Here is a 15,251-nt window from a genome sequence, read left to right as displayed (position 1 = left end):
TAGCAAGGTGTCAGCACCTTCAGCATTAATAGATGTGAGTTGGGCAGAATATGCGCTGTATAAATTTATATGCGGTGATAAAAATTAGACCACCTTTCAGATCGCTTTTTCCAGTATGTCTTCAAGTTTTCCAGTCTTCAAGGCTCTGTTTTAGCTTTTATTTCATCCTATTGAAGTGTGCTCATTAGCGAAGTTAACTTCAAACCCAGTATTCTTGACTGTCATGTCAGCAAGGCACTCCTCAGAGTTACAAGCCTTCTCCATTTAGGAACTGTACTGCATTATGCTCCAAGATAATGTTTTCCTGTGACCTTCTTCACAATTTCTTTGCAAAATGTCATCTGTTTTCCCCTTCTAGTAAATCTCAAGAGGACTGCAGTGAACTGGATATGGTCTATCTCATTTCCATATATAAAGAACAATGAGATTCAGAGCATTGGACCACCCATTTGTAAACCCAAGGGGTCCAAGAAGGGATCTGGGAACCAGCCTGGTGATCTCCTATTAGATTTTGGAAACAATTAGGTATGCTTATTGCTTGTTGGGCTTGGCTCCACCACAGGAGAGCAGGGCACATTCCACAAGAGGGGTGGCAGCTTCTTGGGCATCCTACGCTAAAGTGTCTACAAAAACCATATGTAAAGCAGACAGTTGAAAATTGTCCAATATGTTCATATGGCATTACAAATTGGATGTCAGCATCTCGTTTTGGTTCTTCAATCATACAATCAACTCTATCCAAAAAAACGTTCATCAATATTGCAGGAGTAAAAGAATTTCTACTTCTCCCTCCTATTGTAATTAGCCTTTTACTTCCCGCTGGTGTGCTGACAGGAGGAGTTCCAAGAGGATGGAAAATCGTTATCATACTTACTAGTACTTTTCCTCCCTAAGATGTTCTGTCCTGTGTTTGGCATTGAGCAGAAGGAAAGGGGGAGAGCTTGGTTGTGATCCTGGGGGGTGTTAAAAGGGGTGGGACTGAACCCTTGGTGTAGTGTAAGGAGGAGTTGCCTAGAAAGGAAAATTACAGGTAAGTATGACAACAATTTTCATAATGTTTGTTTTTTGTTTTTCTTTTGTATAAAACCCTGTTAGCAACAGAAATAGGTTTGACTTACAGTACAATACCTCCTTTTATGTTGTCTTGCTTGTCTACAGTAGAATATAAAATATATTGATATGTATTTATTTTTAAAAAATACCCACCCTCTTCTTTTTCCTATTCCCAATACATAAAACAGAAAATATAGAACATAAAACGTAAATCATGAAAAGCTCAAAAGTGGAAACTAAATGAATCTGGAGAGAAAATCCAGACAATACCATAGGCCTAATATCAAGGATAGTCTTTATGCTTGACCTCATCTTACATGTAAAAAGCAATGTACCCATGACCCTTCCTCCTGCTAACAGCGCCTCACACACAAGTAGGAAAACGCTACAAAGGCTCATCTGCCCTGCATATCGATCATATATACCATTAGCTGTTTAAATCCTACAATACCATCATCTAAGAATCCCACAGATGGATTAACCACCGGATGCAGTTCAGTCTGGACAATGTGTAAGAGCTGGGCCGTTAGGAAATATATGCATACATTACAGACTGTTAAGCCCCTGCAATCAATGGGGCTTTTCAAGTTTGAGCGATTAATTCTAGAAGGATGCCTTTTCCAAATTAGTTTACAAAATAAATAATCTGTAAGTCTAAACTGATGCTTTTTTATGTATATGTTTCCACACGGGAGAGGTATGCAATGTATACCGGATTGCATAATTCTTTGCAGCTTGCACACCTTTGTGAACTAAACACAGAAACATAGAGGAATGGGAGTTTGAGAAGCTGAAGCATTCTCACACTGCCTACTGGAGGCCTCATCTTTATGGCATTGCAGAGATTGTAGCAAGCAAGATGACTTTTTCATGGCAGAAGTAAGATGTTGCAAAATCAGAAATATTCCAAGTAATGGAAGTGGATGATTTCACCTGTCTACAGCCACATAAAATGCACCAATAATAAAGACAAATGTATGGTTACCTTTGTTGTTGTTGCAGCCAGTGCCACTAACCCCAGAAGTTGTGTTGGTGTCTCAGAGAGATTCTGGAGAGGGAAGAAGCAGTAACTATTTTTCACCTGGTGCATTGCCTGTTCTATATGTTTTCTCCTAGACCAGCATTGAGAAAAGGAACAGACAAAGTTGCCCCCAGTAACAGACCTCTGTAACAAATGCCAAGTGCGGAACCCCAATACAGATCTCAGTGCAAAGCCCCAATGACTGATCCCAAGTAACAGAACCCCAACGACATACCTCAGTACAAAACCCCAATGCAGACATCAATACAGACCCCCCAGTTCAGGCCTCAGTACAGATACTCTGTTCAGACCTCTAGTGCAGGCCTCCATACAGATCTCCAGTGACAGGCCACATATTAGACTTCCAGGGACAAACTTCAGTATAGACCCCTAGTACAGACCCCAAGGCAGACTCCTCACTACAGACCCTCGAGGAAGAACTAACCACAGACCCCCAATTCATTCCTCACCCCCAACTCAGTATTAAACCTTAAGTTTACCTACTTGTGTCCCACACTGGTGCCCCTGCTCTCTTCCTCTGACTCTTCCTCCTGCTACTAGGACTGTCCAGGGTTTATCAGGCAGGAGAATACATTGCCCACAGACTCTTCATAGACAGCAGATGAGTGCAAAACTCAGCTGCCGTACACTGTTTTCTGCCACTTGTCTGCAGGGGGGTACTCTTTTAAAGAGACCATGAGCCCATCTTATGAAATGCCACAACCTTCTCCTGCCCAAGTCTATGAACATCCTGACACTCACTAAAAACCTGACTTTCACTCTGTTATAGAGGCCTGTATTCACACACAAGCCTGTCACCATTGCAGGGTAAAGTGTTGGCCTTTTTCTCGCCACCAGTACTCCCTGCTGCTCCCACTCCCATCCTCTGAGGCACATGCAATACATCGTTTTCACCCCATAGTTGCTGCTAACTTCTCCCTGGCTCAGTTTCCCAATTTTCAGACAATTTTACTTCTTGATTCCCACACATTTTTTCATATGGCCTGCTCACTTTCATTTGTGGTGACTTTAATATTGATATAGGGTCAGCCTTGCAAACTTCATAATCTAAATCAGATCCTTTTCCTAAACCTCCTCCCCTTCCCTACTCCCTCCTCTATTGTCATACTAATATTCTCCTTTGGCGTTTAATACCATCAGTATACAGATAACACACTAATACCTGTCCACTCCCGACTCGTCTCCCTCTGTCTTGGATTTTCATGTTGTCTATCAGTTTACTCATCACAGATTGCCAACAGGTACCCTAAATCTGAATACATCCAAACCTATCATCTTCCCCTCCTCAGGATTGATTTCAAGCAACAGTGCTTGGCCTTTAATTCATTCTACAGTACTTGTTCCACCTATATTTCTGACCTGATAAATGTATACACCCTAGCTGTCCTCTCCACACTTCCAATGACCTACTAATGACTTCTTCACTTATAACCTCTTTCAACACACAGTTCCAAGACTTTTCTAGAGCTGTTCCTCTTTCTGGAACTTCCTCCCATTCTATCATGCTCACATCCCCTTTCAACACCTTTAAACAAGCCCCTAAACACTCATATTTTCAAATCACCATCAGCATCTTTAATCCCTCTTAACACACTACATTTAGACACCATTTCATTCACCTATTCTGTACCAGGCTCTCCCACCTTCTTCAAGCTCCTTGTAAGGACTTGGTCCTTTTTTCCCTTCTCTTTGTTATTATTTGTACATATGAAGCCTATTTTACATAAAGTGATAGGCAATATGTTGACACTTTAAAGAAATAAAAAAATATATAGGTAGATATTTCCAACAACTAGGATGGAGTGGTCAATAAGGATTCGATGGGTTGCTTACTGGTGGAGCGGAATGTATTCCTGTCTCCCTACTGCTTGCATCTTGGATGCAGAGGGGTGGAATACCCAGAATAATGAGCTCAAAAGCAGTATAAATTGGTAATGTGTCATCCATAAAGGTGTGTAGATATTACACACTAAATAATCAGCACTTATCCTGGTTTGCTGCTTGACTATAAAGGTATAATGTAGTTATGTTTGGTAATGCTTTTTGTCACAAAATGTTACTTCAATTCACAGTATCTGCTCTGTTCAAGGGAAATGATAGGCAATTTGACTGACTGGGCCTAAAATACAGTATAAAACAAGTATCAGATGCCTCCCTTTTTCAGTGTGCATTCCCTACCCAAAAATATTATTAAAATGTCTTCCTTTTTTATGAAATTCCCTGTCATAATAATTTTAGCAGTAGTAGCCAACAACTAGAGCTAGAGGAAGCATTTGATTATGTCTGCAACATCTATGTATTTTTTATATCTCTGTATATTTTACAACTATTTCATATGCATAACATCAGTAATAATGATTATAATCATGACAATAGTAATCTCAATATTAATGATATAATAATTACAAAGACATGCAACTTCTAGAAGTTCTGACTTATATTTATCACCCTAATATCAGACCTCATAGTGGAAAAATACTGTACTTAAGATTCTGCCTATTAGTAAGTGACTTATTAATAATGTGAATTCATAGAAAGTTTATACACTTGAACACCAGTACGTCACACCTTCCTCTTGCAGTGCATTGTTAATAATTCCCTACAGTTTTCATTTGTTAAAGACTGTTGGCGAAGCAGGTGTCTTTTAGAAAACAGTACACAGGTCATATGTGTGATTCTATTCACATCTCACACATGTTGGTCTACAGTTAAATTTACATTTTGTTTGCCCAGTTATAGAGTATCTGCTCTATAAAACAAGGAGCAAATATATTGTTTCCACTGTACAGGCATAAGTACAGATGGATTGCAGTAGTAAAGGACATGCTTAGAGAAAACAACAAAGTTCTGTTTTACAGAATTTTTTAATACTACCAGCAACCAACCATATGTAATCATTTGCGTAAGCTAACATAATCTTTAAAAGAAAAACAATGTTCTAAGCTTGCAAAAGGGAAAAATGACATACAATGAAGAGTTCAGAATTTTGCATTTAAGCATTACCAAGTCGATGGTGTGAATTTTACTGTCCTTTTCGTATTTACCTAGATGTTCACCAATCAGAGGATGTAGTATAGAGCAGGGGTGCCAAAAACATTGATGACGCTCCACTGGTCCATCGCAAAGGCAACGCGAGTCGATCACAGAGCCCTGCCTTACCCCTCCCTGCTGTTTACCAGCAGCCCTGCTGTATGTCTATAGGGATGCTGGGGATGTCTTTCAGTGTGTGAGAAGGCTTGTGTAACCGTAGGGAGGGAGGCAGAGAGGACGGAAGGGCAGTCTGAGGTGAGCAGTACTGGGCAGCCAAGTCAGTTCAGGTTGGGGGTCAGGGTCCAATTACCAAGATACCTTTGTACAGATTAGCAGTTTTTTTTCTTATGCCGCTCATCATTTCCCTATGACAGGTGAACTGTAGCTTTCCTGTCACTATAATCTTGTAGTGCACTGTCTGTGCAATGCCCTGCCATTCAATGTCTCATTAGCTTCTGTCTCTTCTGTGTATTATACTTGGGGTATATATATATAAAAGTATATATATATATATATATATAAGTAGCTTCCAAGCCAAAAAAGTGTGGGCACCCCTGGTATAGAAGCTCCTGCCTTGAATGTACAAATGCTGGAGCAACCACCTTTTAAAAAAAAGCCTTTATTAGAAAATTCTTTATTTCCTTCTCAGGTGTTCCTTTTTTGTGTATCTTTTCTAATTACCAGGACACACTGCAGTCTGATGGTGTTCACTTAGCTAAGTGAAATATCCCTTGCAAGGGGACAAATTACATTACTGAGCTTGATTTATCAAAGCTCGTCAAGACTGGTGAAGAAAGTTAATCATGGGAGAACCTAAATGAACCAGCAAACCTAGAATGGATTTTTTATAAAATGATTTGATAAAGGTTTCAATTCCTGACCCAATCCGTTCCAGGTTTTCCATTGCTGGGTCACCCAAGTTCTTTCATGATAGTCTATTCTCACCAGTACTAGACAGCTTTAATAAATAAGGTCAGTTGAGTGAATAGCCTATTTTCCTTGAGTAAATAAATGCTAATGTTGCAGAGATATCATGGACATTGTGCATAAAACTATTAGAAAGAAATATTCCTGAGCCTATGGCAAGATTTTAGATTCAAGTTGCAAATTGTTAAAATTGCAGCAAAAAGAAGATGGAAATATGGTTTTCTATTCTGAGGAAATGTGGACGCACTTTCATACTTGTTCTTGTTCATCATTTGCTTTATTACTTTCCTAAATATATAGCGTGGAAGGAAACTGCCTACTTATGTGATGCTGATTTGCGTTTACTTTTTGCCATACAGCGCCTGATCAATCTGCCTGGAGCTTGTCTTAAAACCCCTGAATAATTTCCTAAGTATGTCATAACACTTACAATGAATTCATATATCCAGCTGAGCTAATAATTAAGCTGGCAGTTCTCTTTTTGTATGTACAAACAGGCACTGCTGGTATGTCCTTAGGATATATTGGAAGACCAGTGAGCCATGGTTTCAAGATTGTTAAAGTACCTTTTGAAAACTATTAATAAACCTTAAATATTCAATTCAAACCTGGGCAACAAAACACCTAATATTATGCTTCAGCCTGATTGAAGCAATCGCTGCAATAAAAAAATTATTTTAGGAAAAAAACATAATATTATTACAGGGATGTCCACCTGATGGCCCAAGGGCCACAGCTAGCCCTTTTGTGCGGCTGCTGTGCCCTAAATATGTTCTTTAAACATTGGCTGAGTTAAACACAATAGAGCTGTTATGTAGCTTTATTTATGTCTTTACAATTTATAGTATTTTTCAACTGTAGATGTTTTTGAGTATCTTCAAGTTGTTTAAGTCATCTTTTAAGTTAGACATGCTTAAGACATTAAACAACTTTTACTGACTATAGCAAGGTAAAACATATGTAAAAAGACAGTAACTGATAGAGGAGATATAGAAATGTTGTTGGCAGGTAAGGTTTGCCCTGGGCAAATATAAAGTAGGAAGTAGGGGACCACAAATACACAACATTCTAGTTCTCTACATCTCTGCTATTCAATTAGAGCTGTTTAAAAAGTGAAAGCTCTAGGCAAGTGTTTAGTTTTCCCTATCATAAATCAAGCTCTGGCTGATACAAAGATGCAGAGAAGTCACTCTAGGCCTGAAGTAGAGAAGATGGCACATGCCGGGGAGCACTAAAGAACACAACCTTTAGATTATGCAGACATTTGGCAGTGTAAAAGTCACAGATTTAATTGAATGTTTATGGCAACTCCCCTAAATCAGTCAGGGATGGTTTCCCACCAAACAGAGGATATGTCTCTATGACCTAACAAATGTCATTGCTATTTCTTGGAATTCCAATTCCAAGAGTGTTAAAGATGGCATAAACTGATTTTTGTACTAATTTTACACAAACCTACTGTCCTACTGATTTTCCAGTGATCTATTCCAATGTTTATAGCACAAGCCTAATGTTCTTCTCTATCTTTAGGTCCCAGTCTTACAAATGATACACCTCATCACTCATTCATAATGTCCCATGCCCTCATCTCATTTTCCTTTTTTTATAATCAGCCTTAGTTTTTTCTCCACCGCCACTATTAGTTCATATCTTCCCTTCTCTGTGTACTACCAGCTTCTGTGTCTCCCACCATTGGCTACCATTCTGTATCTCACTAGCAATCAGTCCACACCCGCATTATAACACTGTTCTAGAAACAGATACAAGTAAATATGTAATGAGTTTTATTCAGTAATGTAAAATAGTTAATTATTTCAATAAAATCGAAAGAACCATAAAATGTTTTACACATATTAACAAACAATAGAAAGATTAAATTACAAACACAAAACTAATATGAGCATAGTCTAAAGTAGATAATTGCTGCATTTCTCAGATGAAAAATACAATCTTAAACTGCCATAAAGAGTTATATTAGAATTATAGAAAACTAGAACTCACTCCCAAATATACTACACTCACAAACAGACTTACATTTGCTCGTATATGATATAAGGCATTTCTGCTGCACAGTTATTGCATTTCTTTAGTTATTAAAGTATCTAGCCTCTAAATAAGCTTTAAAACAGGCATTTAATGGGAATATTACCACCATTAAATATATGAAGTACAGTAACAGCTAAAACAAGTTTCCCGAGCTACACCTTTTCATAAATGTCATATGTTCTACATAGAATGAACTTCGACATGTGTTTTGCATCTCATTTAGTTGTGAAATATTTCCTCTGTAAAGAGTATCAATTTTTACCTTGGAATGTAATCTATCCACACTCTAGAAGTTTGACTTCTGAATGAGGTACTGTAATTGTGTATCAGATAAATTTTCTACAAGAGAAATGGCAGCAAACTAGCAATGACATGGGTCGCGCTTTCTCTAGATATGTAATCAAGACTACAGCCCTTTCTCAATTTTTTTTCTGTCAGCTATGCACTAAGAGCTAAATTACTCTACTCATATAAACCATGTATTTGACCAAAAAAGAGAGAGTAATGTGTTTACAGCATTTATTCAAAATCTAAAGAGAACTTTGTGCTATACTAATTTAGTGTCTGCAAGTATTGTGCCTGTACATTACATTTCAAAAAGAAACAGAAAACCCCTGCAGTATGAGCACTTTCCCTAAATTGATTCTATCACTTTATTAGCCCAGGTAAATACAAATTCTCATTTCAACAGTGAATGGAATTGGTAAATACACACAATACTACAGAAATGTAGGATTTTAATGCTGCATGAACTTTCCTAAGACGGAAGAAAGAAAATTGCTATTGTATGTAATTTTTGAAAACATGCTTGAATATAAGGTTTCCTATACACATTTACTATTCCATATAATCTCTCAGGGAAAAATAAGATTTAAAATTACCTTTGATCTATAAATTCTCAAAAAAAAAGTAACATTTTCCATATTTCTTTTCAGTATGTGCTGAGACATGTATGGGTTTCTGTGGCAATAACACATAGATATGGCGACACAAACTCAACCATGTCTGCTATTTAATAAATAAACACTAGAAATACTGCTGAGATAAGAAATGCTTTTTCTATTTAATTTTTTTGAGGAAAAAAAAGAAAGAAGGGAAAAATGCAAAAAAGAGGCAAAAAGTAGAGAACATACAGAGGGGAAATGAAAGAGCAGGAGAAATGAAGGGGAGGAGGTAGAATGAAGTTCCCAGGTGGGAGGCCTTACCTGTTATCTTCGACCAATAGAGTGCCAGGTCTAGATTTGAAATATTCAATCCAGGTAGCCCAGATTGCCAAAAACTTAACATGTTTAGGCAATGCAATGGAAGTCAATTTCTCATTGGTCATGATGCCTTTGACCCTCTGGGGCACTGTACTAAAATGAAGAGTTGGCCTTCTCCAGCAGCATGCAATAGTTTTTACTATACTATAATAGTTACCACAATGATTTTATTTTTAAACCATCACAAACACAGACAGTTATACATTTACATTCCCTACCCATACATCTGAAAGGTGTTTTCCGATAAAATGCAGTACACTTTTCTGTTATTTGTCACATTAAATCACATAATCCCACAGAGATCATGCTTTGACCTTGATCAATGACAGGTCGCTTGCAGTCAAGCAATACAAAGGCTTTAAGGCTGCATTCAGGCCTCTGCATTGAGAACTGCTTGTAGTGTTGCAGTTCCAGCCCTTTTTTGTATCTCTCCTTCATGCTTAAATATCTAAGACAGCCATTGTTTCTACCTACCCACCACCTTGCTTTATGCTGGGTAGGATTATTATAATAATGTAGTAGAAATTTGGAATACAAACTCAGTTAATAAAACCTGGCAAGCCTGTTTATGTAACCATTTGCTGACTCATTTTGCCTGTGCATCCCTCATCACCTTCTAATAAATGGAACCATTCAACAAATACCAGATAACAAAATGAGCTGGTGCTGTCATATATCTTTCAATTATTTATAATACATAGGTATCAAGATAGTTAGAAATTATTTTAGGATTAAAATACCCGGATATTTTACTTATCTCCAGCCACCCCACTGATATCAGCCATAAATCACTTTGTATGTGTCTTTTAAAAGCCATACCGCTAATCATGTGTCACAACAACTGGGTCACCTTGAACCAACATCAGATAGAACTCACTCAGCCCCAGCATTAATTTGCTTGGGGTGTAATTTGTTGAAGCTACTCTGGTATTAACATCAATTTACAAACACTTTACATTTCTGACCCGAGGAACAATGCATTAGTCCTTGTTGGATGTTATTCCTTTGTTTTTGTCTGAAGACTCTATAAGGTAAAGATAAAAATAAGGACAACGTAATTTTTACTTTATTTTTTTTAAATGCACAGTTTACAATTGGAACTGAATATACAGATAGTAAATGCTCTGGTATTAGATTATTCAATATATCTCAATAAAATATATTTGAATGGGCAAGAAAAGGTAAATAATATTTAACTAAAGGATAATAATACATTTGTATTGCAAAAGAAAATATAAGAGGAAAACATAAAAGTAACTAAAAATACAGGTAATGGTTAACTAAACTCTCAAAAGTGAACATTTCCATTTCCCTGCATTAAAATGTAATGATACCCCTATAATCTGTTCCCTTAACTTTGCAATATTTATTAGTCGAATGATACATATATGATAGTGGTTTCTGTAAACAGTAAAAATGATAAGGGATGGTTTAGTAAATAGATGTGACTATATATTCATACTAAATCATGAGCAAATACAGGATCAGGCTGAAGTGTCAGGCTCGGATCAGCAAAGCAAATAAGGGTGTGGATATACATTTCAGGATATATAACTGCACAATAATAACCATTTCAGACTGAATATATATATATATTATATATATAATATAATATATATAATATATATTCTTACTTAAGCATAAAGCGTAATTGTAACTGGTTCACTTTAAAAGACAAGTTCATTAATTTTTTAAATCTGCCCCTGCATCCTTGCATAGCGCCTAAACTACTCTAAGCAGAACAGTCACACAGGTACTGGACAGTGTACGCCTTCCATGTTGTCTACATCACAGCCAGTACAAATGTATTTCCAGGCTATCTGCACATGGCACCCATTTACAGATTTTCAACTTTGGTATGTTGCAGCCAGATGCTATAACCTTTTTCTCATTAATCCACACTCAGTACCCTATAATGACAAAGTGAAAACAAATTGTAGACAGTTTTGTAAATTTATTAAAATGAAAAAAACTTAAATATCACAATTACATAAGTATCAATTATATGAGTATCAATTATATAAGTATTCAATGACCTTGGCAATTACAGCCTCACATCATTTTGGTATGATTCAAAAAGTTTTGCACACCTGGAATAATACATTTTCTGCCATTTTCAGGTCTCTCCAGAGATGTTTAATAGGGTTCAAGTCAAGGCTCGAAGAGTTGTCCCTAAGCCACTCCAATGTTGTCTTTGCTGTGTGCTTTGGGTCGTTGTCATGTTAGAAGGTGAACCACCGTCTGAGGTCCTGAGCACAGGGTAACAGGTTTTCCAAAAAGGATATCTCTGTATTTTGCTCTATTGAGTTTTCCCTTGACCCTGACAATTCTACCAGTTGCTGCTGCTGAAAACACCCCACAGCATGATACTGCCTTCAGCATGCTTTATTGTTGGGATGGTATTGGACAGGTTATGTGTGGTGCCTGGTTTCCTTCATACATAAGGTTTATAATTGAGGCCAAACAGTTCAATCTTGGTTTCATCAGACCAGCGAATCTTGTTCCTCACAGTCCTCAGAGTCCTTCCTTGCATTTTTTGTAAAGCAGACTTTTGTAAAGGAAGGCTTTCATCCAGTCACTTTGACATAAGTTTTAATCAGTGGAGGGCTGCAGGTATTGTTGTGCTTCTGTAACTTAGCCCCAACTCCCCACAGGCTCTCTGGAGCTCAGCCAGAGTAACCATCTGGTTTTTGGTCAACTCTTTCAGAGAGACAACAAGCTCTTCAAAGAGTCCTGGTTGTGTCAAACTTCTTTCAATGGGAATAATGAAGGCCACTGGGCTCTTACAACAATCATGTCTCTGAGCTCTGCAGGCAGTTTCTTTGACCTTGTGGTTTGGATTTTGCTCTTATATGCATTGTCCGCTATGAGGGCTTCTGTAAAAAGATGTGCGCCTTTCCAAATTGGGTTTAATCAATTAAATTTACCACAAGTGGACTCCAATCAAAGTGCAAAAAAATCTCAGCAGAGTTCAAAAGAAATGTGAGGTATCTGAGCTAAATTTCAAGAGTTGCTGTCCCTCAAGGGGCTCACAATCTAATGTTCCTACTATAGTCATATGTCTTTAACACAGTCTGAGGTCAATTTGGGAAGCCAATTGACCTAACTGCATGTTTTTGGAATGTGGGAGGAAACCAGAGAACCCGGAGAAAACCTACACAAACACAGGAGAACATATAAACTCCATGCAAATAGTGTCTTGGCTAAGATCTGAACCCGGGACCTAGCGCTGCAATTGCAAGAATGCTAACCTCTAAGCACTATGCTCAGTTTTTTCTTTTTAATACATTTACTAAATTGTCTACAATTCGGTTTCCACTTTGTCAATATGGGATACTGAGTGCACAATTTTACCAATTTTAGCATTAGTCTACAATATAACAAAACTGAAAAGGGGGTCTGAATGCTTCCTGAAGCCACTGTAAGTCTACGGGACATTAGTGCACACCACCTATGTGCAGACAAGAAATAGTTTTTTTCCAGCGAAAATGTAGATAATGTGGAAGATCACTGCCATAGAAAGTGAGGTAAGTAAATGTCTGCAAGGGAATGGTTCAATTAAATGTAGATTAAAGGGCTAAAGAAGGGGGCTTAGGGGTTCTATATAATTCATAAACTTGTCCTTTAAAACAAATGTTATGTACCAAAGCACTTAAAGGCTAAACATCTAGCTCTAGCATGTAGTCTAGCTCATTTGATTTTTTAATTTATATAGAGTTCAACATGTTAGAACCTTTGGGTTTAATGCTGCTTCTCATTTATTCTCTGTATTAAAGCTGTACTTTCTTAAATAACACACATAGAACTAAAACATGACATTAGCCTTATCTGTTAATTTTATTTGTTTTATTTATTTACTGTTTTTTTTGCAGTATGTGTACCTGTGGGAAAAATATCCTTTTTTCCTATTCCAAGTAACACTGCTTTCCTAATCTTTCCAAATCTTGAAACAGTTTTAGCCTGACCTGCTATATTTATTGTTTTTACATTCAAAAATGCAAAATAAAAGCAAAGTACCTCCCATTAGTCAAAAATACAACACCCTTTTCCTTACAGGCATACTGCACTGTAAAAAGAATGAAATACTTATCTCATAGCCAACTGTAGTCTTTGAAGGATATCAAGAATTTGGTCAAAAGCTTGTAGGTTTGCTTTATTTTATTACAAGATTTACGTTTGAAAAGAAGAATTTCCAACCTATACTATTTTTTTCTATAATTATCAAAGTATGCCATAATTTTATTATGAGTGGTTATGGATTATTATTTAAAATTGAAAAAGAGACTTGCTGTTCAGAGAATCGGCTTCTGTAACCCATAAAAGAAAACAGCTTTTCCTAAAATCCTGAGTGTATTGTATTAAGTGAAATGCACAGAACATTGTGCATGTTATATGTTTTTAGTTCACCATTTTGAACATTAAGCCAATAGGTTAACAAGCAAGATGACACAAAACAAAACATTTTAACACACTATCAGGCACAATATATACGCACCAAATTGACTAAATTATTGAATAGCCACAGGGGTGATGTCTACAGTCAATATACTGTTACAAGAAAATCATACTATTTAAAAGTGCAGACGTTTAATATGTACACAACTTATTTTGTTTCAATGCTTTGTTTTCTCCATTTTGTGTAAAGAATTTCTTTGTTTGGTTTAAATAGACTGAGCAATAGATAGAATTTTGGGTGTCAATTGCTTTTTCTGTCAATGGGTATATTTTTTCGATAAGAACAGATGCCCTCACTTGGGATATTACTCATGGTAAGTTTTGGAAAATAAACCTAATGAGAACAAATAACAGATTCCAGGGGTTTAACCATTTTATTTATTTTAGATATATATTAACCTTCTGAGAGGTAACCCAGAGTGTGGCTGGGGGTAAAAAACAGCAGCTGATAGCGGTAACCCCGAGCCACACTCGGGGTGGCTAAAAAAATAAAGACTTACCTGGTCCCACTGATGTCCTCAAGTGTCCTGCCTGTCTGATCCTATCCTCTGCCCTCCCATCCTTCTGATCAGTCCCCCGGCGAGTGCGCAGACGTTCCCAGGCAGTTCCCGGTGACGTTGGTGCATGCATGTGTGCGTAGGTGCATGCGAGGGAGCGTGGAGGGAATTTCAAATTATTCTGTATTGGATTCAATACAGAATAACTTTATTTAATCCAATACAAAGTAATCATCATTATATATATATATATATATATATATATATATATATATATTATACATGCCACTGTACGGTTATATTACAGGTTTCAGTATTTTTTATTTATTCATACACACTTGTTTTAACAGATTTTTGTGTTTTTTATTTAAAGTTGATTATTCAATTTATTAAATATTGGACATATTTCATTGAGTTATGCCTAAGAATTACAGGCCTACAATGTTAAATCAATTTTCATGAAATGTACTGCTTTCAGACATATAAATACAGACAGAAATGAACTGCCCAGGAGGTTAGTAAATAACCTTAAAGGTCTTTGAAAGATCATATAATACCCTTAAGTCTTACAACTCTCAACTCTTAGTAGTACACAGATTTTCATGTTTGGTTAGATCATGGTATGTTGCAGACAAGCTTATGTGGTTAATTTAAAGAGGAACTAAACTAAAAACTAAAAAAAGAAATACACCCGCAGGGGAGTCGGATCCATCCAGAGGTTTCTTGCATCTGGTCCCGTGTCGTCCCGGAGCCGGCGCTCCAGACGCCGCCATCTTTGTCTCTTCCTCCGGGTTCTTCATCCTTTGTCACCCGACCCAGGCACAAGACTGGGTGACGTAAGATGAAAAAAAAATTGCCAATCTCACTGAGCATGTGTGAGATTGCCAAATTTTTTTCCCCACAAAAAGGCTCCTTCTCCGCATCTCGGGCATGCACAGA

Source organism: Pyxicephalus adspersus, chromosome 4 (genome assembly GCF_032062135.1).
Source record: "Pyxicephalus adspersus chromosome 4, UCB_Pads_2.0, whole genome shotgun sequence".
Lineage (NCBI taxonomy): Eukaryota > Metazoa > Chordata > Amphibia > Anura > Pyxicephalidae > Pyxicephalus > Pyxicephalus adspersus.
This window is presented reverse-complemented; position numbering follows the sequence as displayed.